This window comes from Pteropus alecto, unplaced genomic scaffold (genome assembly GCF_000325575.1).
Source record: "Pteropus alecto unplaced genomic scaffold, ASM32557v1 scaffold121, whole genome shotgun sequence".
Classification (NCBI taxonomy): domain Eukaryota; kingdom Metazoa; phylum Chordata; class Mammalia; order Chiroptera; family Pteropodidae; genus Pteropus; species Pteropus alecto.
This window is the reverse complement of record NW_006434369.1, coordinates 14,224,019-14,240,815: the sequence shown is the minus strand read 5'-3', so window position 1 is coordinate 14,240,815 and position 16,797 is coordinate 14,224,019.

Sequence of the window (16,797 nt, the reverse complement as noted above, 5' to 3'; positions counted from 1 at the left end):
CAGTATTACAGGAAATGTTGGAGGGACTTCTTTAAGAAGAGAAAACATGTATCAAAAACATTCTTTATTCCTGTTTTTGATACATGTTTTTTCTTCTGAAGAATGATAACAACTACATTCCTATCAATAAGTACCTTAAATGGAAAAGAATTAAGTGTTCCAACCAAAAGATAGAATGGCTGAAAGGATAAGAAAACAAGACCCCTACATGCTGCCTACAAGAGACTTCAGATTAAAAGACACACACAGACTAAAAGGAAGGAGATGGGAAAAAATATTGCTTTAATGTACCTAGAAGGTATTTAAGTCAGACAGAAAAAAATAAATGCTATATGATTTCACTTATATGTGGAATCTAAGGAATAAAAATAACTAATAAAAAACAGAATCACAAATATAGTGGACAATTTGGTGATGGACAGAGGGGAGAGGGATTTGGGGGACTCGGAGAATGGGGTGAAGGGTTAAAGAATACAAATTAGTTGCTGATGGATGGTCACGGGGATGGGGAGCATGGGATAGGGAATGCAGTTAGCATTAATACATTGGTCAGGGGAGGGAGGGAGAGATTGGGGGGATCGTTTCACAAACTATATAGATGTCTAATCAATGTGCTATATACTTGAAACTAATTAAAATAAATAAATTTAAAAAAAGATCTCAATAGTGTTAGAATGGAAAATGCAGATTAAAACTACAAGGAGTAAATACCACACCAAAATCACAAGATACAAAAGAAAAAATAGATAAACTGGGTATCATAAAAATGAAAACTTTTTGTGCCTCAGAGGAAACCATCAAGAAAGTAAAGACAGTCCACATAATAGGAGAAATCTTTTCAAATCATATATCTGTAAGGGACCTGTACTTAAAAAGTACATTTATATTTACATATTTTATATATATGCATAGATTATATATAATTAATAACAAATCAATAATAAATGACCCAATTGAAATTATGACCAAATTTTAAAATGGGGAAAGGATCTAAATAGATGTTTCTCTAAAGAAGATATACAAATGGCCATTAATCACATATACAGATGCTCAACATTATTGGCCCTGGGGGAAATGCAAATCAAAACCAGAATGAGACACGACTTCACATTTATTACCATGGCCAGAATCAAAAAGGTAAATAATAACAATAACAAGGTTTGGTGAAGATGTGGAGAAATTGAAACCCTGCTGGTGGGAATACACTGCTGGTGTGAATGTAAGATGTCACAGCCAATTTGGAAAATGCAGTAACTCAAACAGCTGGATGGTACCTCAAACAGTTAAACACAGAGTTACCATATAATTGACCAATGCCATTCCTAAGTATATATCCAAAAGAAATGAAAACAAACATCCACACAGAAATTTATACACAATGTTAACAGCTGCATTATATATAATAACCACAAAGTGGAAACAACCCAAATGTCCATCAACTAAAAATAGGTAAATAAAATATGGTATATTACTACAATATGATATTATGTGGCAATAAAAATAAATCATGGACTGAAACATACTACACTGAATGCACCCTGAAAAACTTATGCTAAATGAAAGAAGCCAGTCACAAAGGACCACATGTTGTATGATTCCATTTATATGAAATGTCCGGAATAGATAAATGTATAGAAAAATAGAGCAGTGGTTGGCTAGAGTTTGAAGGGATGGGGGAATTTAGGGGTGCTAGCTACAGAGTTTAGGGTTTCTTTTGGGGATGATAAAAATATTTTAATTTGAATGTGATGATGGATGCACAAATCGGCAAATATACTAAAAGTCATTAAATTTTGTACTTTAAATGGGTGAATTATATGGTATGAGAATTATATATCAATAAAACGACAGATAATAAAGACATCTCTAATGGAAAAAAAAAAGCTATATCATGTTACCATTAAACATCTATTTTAATGAAAAACAAACAAACAAAAACCCAAAGTGAAGATCATTGTGATTTAGGGAGGAAGTTAATGTCTGGTTTCTATACAAGAAATAAAGTCCCGGTGGGGCACATGATGCCCCAAAGGAATGTGTTGCTTGTAGTTTTTGAAGCCCTAAAGTGAGACCTGTATTAATCAGGAACACAAGCTGATGTTGTCTTTAAGCTGGCCTTCTGGTTGGCTGTTTGGCCTAAGAGTTCCTAGCTCAGTTCAAATAATTAAGTCTAGTCGTTAGTTTTGGAGAGACTTCCTGAGGGGAGACAGTATAACCAGTCTCATTTGTCTACACCACCAAGCAGGTATCATCTATCCACTCTTTGAAATAACTGAGCTTCCAAATTAGGGTTCACAGGAGCTGGTGCCACCACCCCCAGGCTTCTTGGGATCCAAAAGAGGTCAGAGCTCTCTCATGAGGAATGACAGACCCAATGGTCAGTTAAATTTAAGGTGCTCGAAATTGTTTAGAAGAGCCATCCCAGTGGGAAAGGCATTGGGGTGATTCTGAAAGACAAAGGTCATTAATGTCCTTCATCCTTTGTACCTCTTGGAACCTAAGATGTTCTCTCCCCAGAGAGTCAAAGTTGTTGTTCTTCCTCCACCAGCATGAACTTAATGTTTCCTGTTCCAGTGGGTACAATTTCACCTTTTATGCAATCATTCCCTACTTTCATCCTAGACCTTTCATCCAGAAGGGGCAGGTATAAAATACACAAAGATGTTTTCATAAAACTTACAGAGATCCATTGTGTATCCCATATTGACCACTGTAGAATGTGTACTCAACCAAATGGTCATTATCCTTATGATCTAGGATCATGGCACTCCCACATGAGAATTCAGGTTGCTGAACCAAAATAAATTTGAATCTCTTAGGCCCTTTCAGTAGGGCTGCCACCCCGAGGGTGTAATATCCAGTCTGGCTGGAGTTGCTGTTAGGGGGAAAAAGAATCATCGTGCCTAGGAATTATTGGAGTGAAATTTCAAATATTCATATAGACCTGATTAACCTCCATCCCTTCCATTCAGATTATTACCTAAGAAGCAGCCAAAAGATGATTCCTGGCTGGGGGCAGCTGCATTACAAAGTATGTAGATCAAGAGGACAGCTACGTGAATGACTTAGACCAGTGATCCCCAACCTATTTGGCACCAAGGATCAGTGTTCCTATGAGAATCTAATGCCCGATTATCTGAAGTGGAGCTGAGGTGGTGATGCTAGCGCTGGGGAGTGGCTGCAAATACACATGAAACTTCTTTCACTCGCCTGCCAGCTAGCTGCTCACCTCCTGCTGTGTGGCCTGGTTCCTAACAGGTCACAGACTGGTACTGGTCTGCAGCCCAGGGGCTGGGGACCTCCTGACTTAGACAATTTGATCAGCAGCTGTGATTGGTCTCCATAGTTCATGGGCCCAAAGAGGGGTCTTTAATCTGACAGTCTATCATTTTCTAAGTAGCAGGCCAGATGCCTAGGCCGTGGCAACAGCCCAAGAGTAAGTAAAATATAATAAAGTTCATCAAAAAACTCATTGGCCACAGCTATGAGAATGGCTTGTACAATCCAGAAGTGCAGGAGAATTAACCCCCATGGGGCTCACCTTGGACAAGTAGGATACAGGAGCAGGTAGACAATTCCTCTTTCTCCTCTTAAATGGGCTATATGGCAACACAGTCCTATGGTGTCTCAGAGCACGGCCACATGAAGCAGAGCAACCAGACACACATTGCTGTGGCCAAATCACTAATGCATATTCTACTGACTTCCCTTTCTTTCTTGCCCCTGCTGCTTGTCTCTCATTCTTGCCCTCTGAGAGCTTACTCCTCAATGAATCAGTAGCATGAAGGTGAAACCCATACTAGGACAATGAGAAAGAATTCCAGCCAGAAGTTTTACATTCCTTATAATGTTATTGTAGAAAAATCGCTTTTATAGCACTGCGACTAGCAGTATTAGAGAAGGTTATTACGTTGCAATTTCTGTGATAAGCTACCTTTGGGAGGAACAGTAATTTAAAAACAAAATCTCATTGAAAACACTCCAGTTTTCTCTTTGTTAGCATTTATATTGCTGAGCTGTAAGTGCTATCATCCACTTGTTGCCCAGATATCCTAATTGAAGGCAAGGTGGGTAGGAGAAAAGAAGCAGCCTTCTGAACGCTGGCCTTGCAAAACCAAACATATAAAGAAATGACAAATGTCACATTTTATAACAGAGCAGGCCAATAATTGGATTTAAAACAAACAAAACAACAGAAACTGACTGAAAAGTATCTTATTTTTTTAAACTTTGAATCAAACCTATAATTCATTAGCATACCATTTCCCACTTCTCATTTGCAAACCAGAAATATTGATGATATACATCATGTTGCGACATCTAACAAAATCATTTAAGAACCATAAATTTAAATGTGTGTAAAAAATTTATATTTTATTTGTGTTTTTGTTTTGTTTTGTTTTGTTTTGTATGAGAGGGGTGTTTTCCCTTTTGGAGGATTTATAATTTAGATAAATTTTCTAGCACTGACTCTGAACTCAATGCATTTGCATTTTTCATCTATACTATTTCTTTGTAAGGTATCCCAGTGGGAAGTAACAAAAAAAATTTTTTTTCTTCCCCAAGAATCTTAAAAGTAGCATGAGAAAAGAAGAAAAACAAAATGACCAACAATGACTCCCAAGAGGAATCTGGAAAAAAGAGAATATTCATGGAGGCTTCCTAATGTACGAGTTTCTCTTTACATTTACAACCCTCACTCAGAACCCATAGGCTAGAGGTTGCAGGAGCTTGAGCTCTGCTTATGCTTTTAAGGAGACAGCTAATGGGATCGTATATCTTTCTCCTCCCACAAGGCACTGCCCACAGCCCAATGGAACACAATGTCCAATTCTTCCTAGTTCAATCCTTTCAACTTCTCGTTGGAAGGACTTAAACTACACAAAGGTGACCAAACTATACAAAAGTTTTTCCACACACCAACCATTTGACTTAATAGCATTGAAACATGATCCAATTCAACACTGGTTGAATGTCAAAGACATTACTAGATATATTTTATCACTGTTTCCTGGGTGACATCCTACATAAGGAGCTTGCCTATGCAGGATAAGTGATCAGCTAGAGCTGCCATGCAGTTGAATATACCCTGTGGACACCCTCGTCAGTAAATGTTTATTCTGCCTGATTGAGCATGCTATTATCTGAATGTTTGTGTCCTCCCCAGATTCATATGCTGAAATCCTAACTCCTAATATGGGACTGTTAGGAGGTGGGCTTTTCAGGAGATGATTAAGTTATGAGAGTAGAAACCTCATAAACAGGATCAGCGCTCTTATAAAAGAGGTTCCAGAGAGATCCCTGCCTTTTCACCATGTGAGGACACAAATGTCTACTATTTAGAAAGATAGCCAGTCTGTAGTATTTTGTCATAGCAGCCCGAGTGGACTAAGATAGAGTATAAAATACGCATGGCAGAAGAAAGAGAAACATGTGGATCATGGAGCATCCATAACCTAGAGCAGCAGACTGCAAACCAGATTATGCTTGCACTCTTGTAACAATACAAACTCCTTTCTGAAGACCATGGGAGCAGAGAAAAGAGAGAAAAGCCAAGAAAGGAATGCTACAGCGGAGAAGAGAGTCACATAGGCAAGTAGAATGCTAAAAGTTAATCGCACTAGTTCATTGGCCAGTGGCTAAAAAATATAGGCCAAATATTTACTTTTAAGAAAAAGAAAATAGATTCCATTATAGTTTAACCTTTTCGTTTAAGCATAATATGTAAATTTTAATAATGCATCTAAAACACTGCCTCATCATGAAGGGCTGCTGATGGAACAGAACAAGGAAATGAGAACAACATTAATCCATCCCTTGTTTTGGGCTTGGAATTTAGACATCATGGACACTGTCCTAAGACTCACATTTAGGACAAATTACTCGTTCGCTTTGCCCTTACTGGGTCTTGATCTCAAAGTTCTACAGGCCCTTCTGGAAGAGAAAAATTAGCAACAAAAGCCATTTAACAGAGGGTTGGCTATTTTCAGTGTTATTGTTATGACAACTGTGGCTTCTAAAAGAATTATTAAGAAAAAAGGCCATTTCTCTGAAATCTACATCAAGTTGTTAAGGCAACAAGACCAAGATTAAATCTAGAAATGTCACGTCAACGCCCCCTCCCTCTACTCTATTACCTATCTCACATGTTGTTGTTAGTCATGCCAAATAACTGAAATTGCCGCTACATCTCTGCCACCTCATCCTGAGGTTTACAAACAGCAATCAAAGAGAAGCGTGGACTTGAAAGGTGGCACGGATGATTGCATTTACGTGTAGGTTACATTAGTATGTCTGTAGGTTTGTGTGCAATTCTAGAAATAATTCATCAAATTTCCTAAATTTTGTTTGCCATTGTGGGTCCCAGGCCTGGCAGGTCCCAGGTCTGGCTGTGATCCAGGCTCGAGGCTAGGAATAGGACCCCAGGTTTAGAATGTTACATTACTGTAGTAGGGGGCCTGCGCCTAAAATATGTAAACATATTTTAGCTTGTTGTATCACACATGTGTGGCTGAATGCCACTATTGTACTCTCATATGTGTGGAGCCATGATATGTGTGGAGAGAAGAAGGGGAGCACAAGAAGGGGAGCAGAAGGAGGCCACGCAATACCGTGCTCCCCGGCGACATAAGTGCGCTCCCCACAATAAAGTTGGTGCCTGCCGTTTCACTCTCACGTTGGCCTCTTGTGCATTTTTCCAACTAGGTGTGTCATGATCACCCCCAGGTTTAGAATGTTACATTACTGTAGTAGGGGGCCTGCGCCTAAAATATGTAAACATATTTCAGCTTGTTGTATCACACATGTGTGGCTGAATGCCACTATTGTACTCTGATATGTGTGGAGCCATGATACGTGTGGAGAGAAGAAGGGGAGCACAAGAAGGGGAGCAGAAGGAGTGCACGCAATACCGTGCTCCCTGGCGACATAAGTGTGCTCCCCACAATAAAGATGGTGCCTGCCGTTTCACTCTCACGTCGGCCTTTTGTGCATTCTTCCAACTGGGCGTCTCACCATCAAGAACCTTCCCTTCTTGATCAGCTCGGCGCTGACACTTGTCGTAGTTAGCAGGGTGAAGTGAGTATGGCCTCCAGCACTCTGGATGGTCCCTAGGTGGAGGAGACCAAGGTGGAAGACATGTGGCCCCCCGCCTCCCAATGGTATCCCATGGCCCTGTATCTGGCTACATGGATGCCCCTGGAGGATTGGGACGCAGTGAAGCCAGAAAGCCCTGGAGATGTTGGAGTCGAATGTCCCGACTGCTCACTAGGAGGCAGCAGGCCGGGTGACCTGAATGTTTCTGGCAGTGCTGCAGCAGGCCAGTCTGGAGGTTCAGGATCAGGCTCAGCAGGTGCAGCAGCTACAATGCCAGGAAAAAGTGCTGGAAAGGTGGCTGGTGGCAGCGGAACGCATGCTGCAGGGCCCTGACAGGTCGCTGCCATCGTCCTGGTCTGGGAGCCCACCGGAAGTACCGCTGCAGGTGCACCAGTGATACAGCAGCAGGTTGAACTGGAACAGCCACTGGCCCCAAGGTGGGTAAGCTGATGGCACCCCCCAGGTTAAAAAGCAAACCATCTTGATCCAGCACACCCCTGCATAACTCTGGGACCTGACGAAACAGGTACGGCAGAGAGCCAGGGAGACAGTTCCGGGATGGTTGCTTCCGCTGTGGGACGATGGAGCCGAAGGGACTGAATTATCTCCAAAAGAGATGGCTCAGCTGGCCTCCATCACAGTGACACTGTCCCTCAGGCAACGCCTCTAGAATGTGGCAAGTATAGCGCAGGGTGCAGGCAATTGCTCCACGATTAACTGGCTCATGTCCACTGCACAGACAATGTGGGCTGACCCAGGGGAGCTGCCAGTGAGCAAATGGACCATGTACTTAGATCTGGTCCAGATAATTTAGGAAATGGGTATGTGACAGATGATGTTTTGCACCCAGTATACAACCCTCGATGAAGAGGTATTTACAACTCATATGAAGGACTTGATTTTGACTTCTGGCCCGGCCAGTGCTTTTGGCGCCATGGCGGCACTGCTGGCCCCTTATGTGGATGGGTGGATCCATGCACTTGTATCATTACATTGATGATATAATGCTAACCTCTGATTCTCTTATAGAACTAGAAGCAGCGGCAACTAGCCTACGAGAAGCTCTCACCAACTAGGGTTGGGCAGTCAACAAGGACTAAGTACAGGGACCTGGGTTCTCTGTCAAATTCTTGGGAGTTGTCTGGTCTGGTAAGATAAAAAGTAATGCCAGAAGCAGTAATTGAAAAGATACAGGCATATCCCCGACCGGAGACTGTGAAGCAGCTCCAAACCTATTTGAAACTGCTGGGGTTTTAGAGAGTGTTCATTCCCCACTGGCCTCCTTGATGAGATCCCTGCACTGTCTAGTGCAATGGGGTACTCAGTGGGATTGAACTCCCAAGATAGAAGAGGCCTTTAAGACTACAAAGCAAGCTGTAGCACAAGCCCAAACTCTATGTGTAGTAGATCTAGTCCTCCCATTCCTACTCATGGTGCAGGTGTAGATGCAGGGATTAGATAGGGCTTGTGGCAGAAGCACAGTTCCCAAAAGGTACAAATAGGCTTCTGGTTCCAGTTATGGAAAGGCACGGAAGCGCGGTATTCTCTGATAGAGAAGCAGCTGGTTGCCATATATATGCAGCCCTTCTGGCTAGTGAGGTCATCACTGGCTCTAATTCTGTAACCATGCAGTCCGCTTACCCCATGGAGGGGTGGCTGTGGTCTTGGATGAAACCTGTATGGGAATTGCACAGACCTCTACATTGACAAAGTAGGGGGCATACATGGAACAGTGGGCACAGTTCTCTGCAAGCCCCGTCAGGTCAAATGCACTCCCTATGCAGGTGGATGATATAAGGTTTGAACAGGGCCTATGGCAGAAGTATGATTCCCAGAAGGTACGGATAGGCTTCTGGTCCCAACTGTAGAAAAGTGAAGAAGTAGGTATTCTCTGATAGAGAAGCAATTGGCTGCCATATATGCAGCCCTGTTAACCAGTGAAGCCACCACTGGCTCTAATTCTGTAATGGTGCAGTTCATATAACCTGTGAAGGCATGGCTGCGGTCTTAAGGAAGACTCCTTGTATGGTGGAGCCTGCTGAGATAGGGGACATACTGAGTCCCTATGCAGAGGGTCGGATCTCATCCCTGAGGATGCCTGGTACACAGATGGCTCATACCATGGAACGTAGTGAAATGATGGGGGCTATCATTGATGCAGGCACAAGCACGAGTTGCCGTATCACAATGCCCCTGGTGTGCTGAGCAGCACTCAGAGAGACGGCGGGTAAAGAGTGTTCCGAGGGTGATGCCCGCGAGGCTAAGCCACTTCAGGAATGGCAAGTGGGTTGTGGACCCAAAATAGTGCCCTCTGGGAGACCATGGAACGTAGTGAAATGATGGGGGCTATCATTGATGCAGGCACAAGCACGAGTTGCCGTATCACAATGCCCCTGGTGTGCTGAGCAGCACTCAGAGAGACGGTGGGTAAAGAGTGTTCCGAGGGTGATGCCCGCGGGGCTAAGCCACTTCAGGAATGGCAAGTGGGTTGTGGACCCAAAATAGTGCCCTCTGGGCCAGATCCTGCACCGCGACATTGTAGCAATGGAGTGTTGGTCCCAGGCCTGGTTTGTCCCAGATCTGACTGTGATCCAGGCTCGAGGCTAGGAATAGGACCCCAGGTTTAGAATGTTACATTTTTGCAGTAGGGGGCCTGCGCCTAAAATATGTAAACATACTTCAACTTATTGTATCACACATGTGTGGCTGAATGCCACTATTGTACTCTGAGCCATGATATATGTGGAGAGCAGAAGAGGAGCACAAGAAGGGGAGCAGAAGTGCACGCAATACCGCGTTCCCCCCACCAACATAAGTACACTCCCCACAATAAAGTTGGTGCCTGCCGTTTCATTCTCACGTCAGCCTTTTGAGCATTCTTCCAAATGGGCGTCTCACCATCATACCTTCTCCTCTCGATCAGCTCAGTGCTGACAGCCATATTTAACCTCAGAGGTAGCAATCCCTTATCTAGATGAAGAAATGACATCAGGAAAACATTGGTGGCACTTGTCGGATTTCATCAGGCAAATATTGGAGGAAGAATAGTCCAAAGGAAATACACAGCACTTACAAAAGCCCATGGGTAGGGAATTACAGACTGTATGTAATTAGCTAGAACAGGGGTTCCAGGGCTATGAACCTGTACTGGTCTATAGCCTGTTAGGAACCAGGCTGCACAGTAGGAGGTGAGCAGCAGACGGGCAAGTTCCATCTGTATTTGCAGCCGCTCCTCAGTGCTGGCATCGCCACCTCAGCTCCACTTCAGATCATCAGGCATTAGAGTCTCATAGGAGCACCAGTCCCTGGTGCCAAAATGGTTGGGGACCGCTGAGTTAGAGCATACATAGAGTGTATATAGAAGAGGGGGAAATAAGGCTTAAGAAACAGTGAGGACATATGAAATTTTTAAGGGCCAAGTTTGTAAACTGGGAAATGAATGGCATGCAGTGTGGAACTTTACAGCAACAATGAGAAGGGACAGGACAAACTGGGGCTGTGGCAGGCAGTGGTCCTCTCAGTAGTTGAGGAAAAACTGGAATCAAAGGGGAGAGCTAGAATTCTAACTGTGAGAATGGTAATGAGAAGGCAGAAGGGGAGACATCTCCATAAGCAGGAGGATTTACAGTGGATTAATCTCGCAGCCAGTGATTAAATGTGGAGTAGTAGGAGAGGAAGGCAGCTTAGGAAGGAAGCATAGTAGGAAAAGGAAACTTGGAGAGAAGAGCTGTTCAGAGCATAGACAATGTGTTCTAATTTGAGAAGTATCCAGTAGATAATGAAAAATTCAGATGTGGGGCTCTTGAGAGAGATGAGAGCCAGAGAGTCACTCTACATCATAACCCAATGAGAAGATGAGCCTCCTGACAGCCAGATCACAAGGGAAAAGAGAAGGAGATTGAGAATGAGACTTTGTTGGTCTGGTGGTTGCAGGACCTTACCCCAACTGAGCCAGTGAGAAGAGAGACAGCTTATCCAAGACAGCTAGCTGTGTGTGGTCCTAGGCTAATGAGTTCTGCTAAATCTCAGCAGTCAACAGGCAGGTTTTAACTATTTCCCCCTCCCCGGACAGCTGAGTTAAAGTGCTAGGGGAAAGCCTTAAGTTTCACATACCTTGTGACCCAGTTTCCATCTGGCTAACAGAAGCTCTGGCCTCAGATGACAGCTCTGAAAGCAGCTTAGTAGAATGGGTGATGAGTTACGTGAACACATTTTCACATTAATTGAATTCCCCTCTGTTGGACTTCTGCAAAATGAACTTTTTTTTTAAGTACTACTTTTTATTTCACTAATAGGGGCCCAGCTGGGTGGAGGAAGACTGTGACTTAAGGGAAGATTTTCAGCAGCCTTTTTCCTAGAGGTCTGGGCTGGTCTTGGAAGAAGGGATCCAAGGGCCCCTGTGTGTGAAGTTAATGTTTCTGCCAGAGCCTCTACCTCACTTAGGCCACTGGGTTTCAAATCTTGGCAAAGCGCCTTGGGGAACTCTTTAATTATACAGATTCCTTAGTCCTACAAGACCAATTCCATTAGAACATGAGGGAGTGGAGCCTAGGAATCTGATTTTCACCAGACTCACTGGCTATCTCTGGGCCAGCTTATTCAAGGACCCTTTCATTGGGAATCACTGCCTTGAGGCATTCCATCGATGCTCTGTAAAAATCGCAAGTGATTTTCAACAGTTGTAGCAGAAAGGAATCTTTCTTGGCGAAACCTCCAAGAATAGGGGTGAGGGCTTGGTGAGTGAAAAAAAAAAGTTCTAAAATTCTCATTTGTTTTTTCTATGATATTTATTTGTAATATCAAGTCATATAAAAATTTCACAAAAGATTGGTGTCTTTAGCAGAAGAATTTGGATCAAAAATGACTGAGAAACTTTACAGCCTGAGATGATGCTACGTTTTAGTGATGCAAAATTGATCTCATTGATTTTACCAGGGTGCCACCTTTCTGAACCCGAATCCTTTCTTGTTTGAGCAGCACTGTAGAGTGTAGGACCGTTGCCAGCTCTGGTGCCATGAGCTCTCTCCGGAGGGACATTGAGGTCTCCACATTATAAGGAGAATACACAGCATCCAGGTCAAAACATTGGATTCCCCAGATGCCTGACAGAGGAGGGTGTCTGCCTCTCCTTCATAACCTCTCCAATGCCCTGGGGTGGGGGGAGGGGGCAGCATGTACATTTTCCAGAAAATAAGAGAGAAGCATCACAGAGAGACCAGCTCAGGAAGCAATTCTCTTTTCTTATCTCCAGCAGCGAAACCAAACATCAAAACCCACAAAGCTGAGAGCCAACATTCAGGCCCACATCTAAATGGATTTCTCAACTTTTCCAACTCACATCCCTCTCCTCCTTGGGAGACAAAAGACAATAATTTTGGCAGCAAGTGGGAAGATCTAAGCTCAGCTCTTCATCTCCTCTGCATCTGTTTTCTAATCTCTAAATGAGAACTAATGATCCTGACCAATTCACAGAGAGGGTTTAGAAAGTCAGAAGGTTCACCAAGTCATGGCAAGGGCCAGAGCCAGGGGCAGGAAACTGAGAGCAGCTACCAAATAGTGGGCTTCACAACACAAGCCCATCTTCCCTGCTCTGTGTTCCTTCTGATACCTTGTTGGGTGCAGGTAAAGTGGTTTGCAGCTTTTTATCCCCAGGGCCAAGAGAAATCTTATAAACCCAGATTATCAACGAAAGATGATAGAGCTCAAGCCTTTCTCCTTAGCTTAGCTTTTCTTTTCTTTTCTTTTTTTTCTTTTTTCTTTTTTTTTTTTAATTTGGGTTTGTGGCTATAGCTCCTAACCTTCTCTCTCAGGAAAATCAATACAGATTCAACCATTGAGTGCTGGGTGCAAAAGGGCTGGGATTGCAAGCAGGGGCGCCTTCACAGTGAGCCTCTGGCCCAGTGCCACCCCTGCTTGGGTCTGCCCTCAGGGTCTCCCATATCTCAACATCCCTGACCCTGCCTGCTGACCTGGTCTCTAACAGCTATGGGCTCCCACCACCAATTGCCACCCTGCAGCCAGCTCTGTCAGCATCCAAGCAGAAACACTTCTTTCTGTCACACATGGCGGCGACTGCCATGCCTTTCAGTTCATCTTTCTTGACTTCTTTCTCAAGCATCTCCAGTTCTTGGCCTCCAAAAGCAACCTCTTTGGGGGCCCATAACAGTTTTTTTTTAAGCTCATGCCAAGGCTACCCACCTCATTCTTCACCTGCCCAATGCTGGGTCCCAAAATTGCTCCTGGGTCCTGAGGCTCTTCCCTCCCCTCAGCACAAATTGCCAATCTCTCTGTGGAATTCTTACAAGTAGAAGATCAGTCTATTCCTCCATTTGCCTCTTCTTCCTCCATGTTGCCCTCAAATCTCTTTAAAAAAACTTTCAACAAATACTTATGGAACAGTCTCTGTGCTAGGGATTGGCAATTATTTCTCTGCTCTGCCACATACTTGCACACCTGGTATTGAGTATGCTCGCTCAGCAGACACGTATAGAAAACTTACAGTGTTGGGCAATAAAGATGTAATGATGGGCAAGACAGCCATGGCTGCTGAGATACCTTTTATCTGGAGAAGGAGACAGTAAAAATAGAAACAAAATGACTAAATAAAATAATTACAAGTTTTTAAGAAGCTGAGAAAGAAACAATAGGACTAAGGTAGACAGTTATTAGGTAGAAGGGCTGCCTACTCTAGATAGGGCAGTCAGGAAAATGTGACATGACAGCTGAAAATCAGTGATGAGATGGAGCCAGACAGATAGAATGGTGTAAAAAGCAGAAGAGACAGCATGTGCCAGGGACCTGAGGTAGGAAAGATTTTGGCCTGTTTAAGGAACTAAAAGAAAACCAACCTGGTTGGAGTTTAACAAGAAGAGTGAATAGACTGGTGAAATATTTTAAGATATGGCAGTGAATGTTGCTTGTGGAAATATATTATGCAGAATCTTGTAGGCCACGGGAAAGAGATCAAGTCTATTCCATGAATAAAATTTATAGTTAGTCCGAGGAGTTCTAGGAGGCTTCTTGAAAATGGACTTTTGTTGGTTTCCCTGGCGGTTTCTCCAGGGATCAGAGTTCCTGATGTGATGTCACATTCCTGCAGTCAATACATATTTTTGAGATCTACTCTGTGCCAGACACCCAGGAATGATATTAGGTTCCTATTACGAGCCCTCCCTACATTCATCAATCCACACACATATACTGGCCCGTGTATGAGCTTTTTGGTTCTTTGTTGTTCTGAAATAGAATCATATTACACTCAATACTTTACAACTTACTTTTTTCACTTAGCAAAATATTGTGGACATCTCTACCAGTTGGTAGATAAGATACATTCTTGTGCAATCTTTTCATTTTTCCCTTTTTGCTCTGACTTCCTTAATACGTGTGCTTCAACCATACATTGCCATCATCCTCAGCCTCTCCCTGTCCCAAATATACATTTTAGAGAAACCGCGACATGAGATTTCAAATATGGCTTTGAAAAAGCATAGCCTAGACCTGCTCACTAAACTTATTTTTTTTTTCTCAGTGAAACAAGCATGCACCACAGCAGATCAATGGTCTCCTGGGTTTGTTTTGCACACCTTCTCCGAAGTGATTTCCTTCATGCCATAAAATAGGTAGGGGGTGATTCTAGGAGATATGAAGGATTCTCAGCCGCACATTCAGTGAATCACCAGAGGAGGCAGTTAAATGTGGCGGAAGAAGCCCAGGTTGTGAAGCCAGCCATACCTGGGTACAAACTGTGGTTACTCAGGCTGACTGGCCTCAAAGGGCTATCTGAGCCTCACTGTCAGTTTCCTCATCTACAAAGTGAGATAGTAACACAGGGGAATATTATTCAGCCTTTAAAAAGAAAGATATCATATCGCATGCTACAACATAGATGAATCTTGAGGACAGTATGCTCAGTGAAATAAGCCAGTCACAAAAGGATGAACACTGTATGATTCCACTTGTATGAGGTCCCAAGAATAGTCAACATCACAGAGACAGAAAGTAGAATGGTGATTACCTGGGGCTCGGGGAGGGGGAATGGGAGATTAGTGTTTAATGAGACAGAGTCTCAGTTTTGCAAGATGAAAAGAGTTCCAGAGATGGATGATGCTGGTTGTTGCATGACAGTGTGAATATAGTCAATGTTACTAAACTGTACACTTAAAAATGGTTAAGGTGGTAAATTTTGTTATGTGTTTTACATCACAATTTAAAAAAAAAAGTGAAAAAAGAAAAAGATAGTAGTATCTACCTCCTGGAGTTGGTAGAAGAAGAATAAATCATGTAAAAAACTTAACACAGTGTAGTTCCCCTCCTCCCCACTACACAGACACACACACACACACACACACTCCTTCCTCTCAGCTGTTTCCTCACCCTCTTTTGCCAGATTTCCTTATAGCATAGGCACCAACAGTAAGAAGTCATGTTCAATTACTTCTGTCCTCAGGAGTCTCCTCAGTCTTCAATCTGGAAGAATCTCCTACCTCTTATCTTTCCGTACATGAATTCTCATTCTAAGATATTTCAAGACACTCTTAGAATAATGGTTTTTAAATGGTTTGAGAATATCTACACGTTAGTTTCTTGAAACAATTTATTTCTTTAGTCAGACCTTGGGTTTTGAGAATCCAAATTAACAAAGTATTTATGCATGCAACAAATATTTATAGGGCTTCCGCTATGCATTTTAAATAAATAAATAAATAAGATCTCTTGCTTTTTTCTACCCTGAATCAACAGTGGGTTCCTAAATTGTTCAAGAAGTGTGAAAAGAGCATTGCTTCATATCAATAGTTGAATGCCCCTTTGAAACCACTCTGATTCCTTCACAGCCTCACCTGGCCCTTCTCTTCTTGTATAAATGCGTCTTGAGATCTGATAGGATGTGCCCTTTCATGTAATTATTTGATATGATTTCTTTTTCTTTTCTCATTTTCCAAACTTCTGCAACCTAAATCAATAACTATTATACTTCTCCTATGATGACAAAGTAAGTTTAAATGACTGTACTTGCATATGTTCATAAATAAGTTTAGGCTCAGGAAGAAAATCAATAGATAGCTTTCCTGCTAGGAGGCAGATAAAAATAAGTTTTTTTTTTTTAAAGGTGTGAATAGATCCATTACTTTCAGAATCCTAAAATTTAGACAAGGTGGGGGCTATTGAATCTGAACTGTGTATCATAACCCTTAATAGAGCCTTCTATTTCTAGAATAAATTTTATAAAGTACTTTTGGATACATTAATACATTTAATTCTTAAAATAAATGAAGGAGGTATAAATATCCCCTTTTTAGAGAGAAAAAACAGCCTCAAAGAGTTTGAGGGATATTCAAAGCCACCCAGCTAGTACAGGTCAGGGGTGAGTCTCTAAAATAGCCATCTTTTGGCTTCAAGGCTTTTTTGCTCTCTTCACTTCCTTACTGGGAAAGAGAGAGGTGGATCAGCCAAGAGCTATCTAAGGACTCAGGAACCCCAGAGCATGCTGCCTGAATCAGCATGAAATCAGAGTTGAACTTGAAAGGAGAGCACAAGCTTCCTCAAAGGCATGGAGAGGAGGGCCAGACCATGAATGAAGAATTCAGGTAACAAGACACGTAAACCTTTCAAAGCTTTGCAATGGAAGCAAAAGCCTCTTCTTGGGATCAACAAACAGATAATATGTAGCTACTAAAGACTTTGTCCTGGTGGAAGGCTATA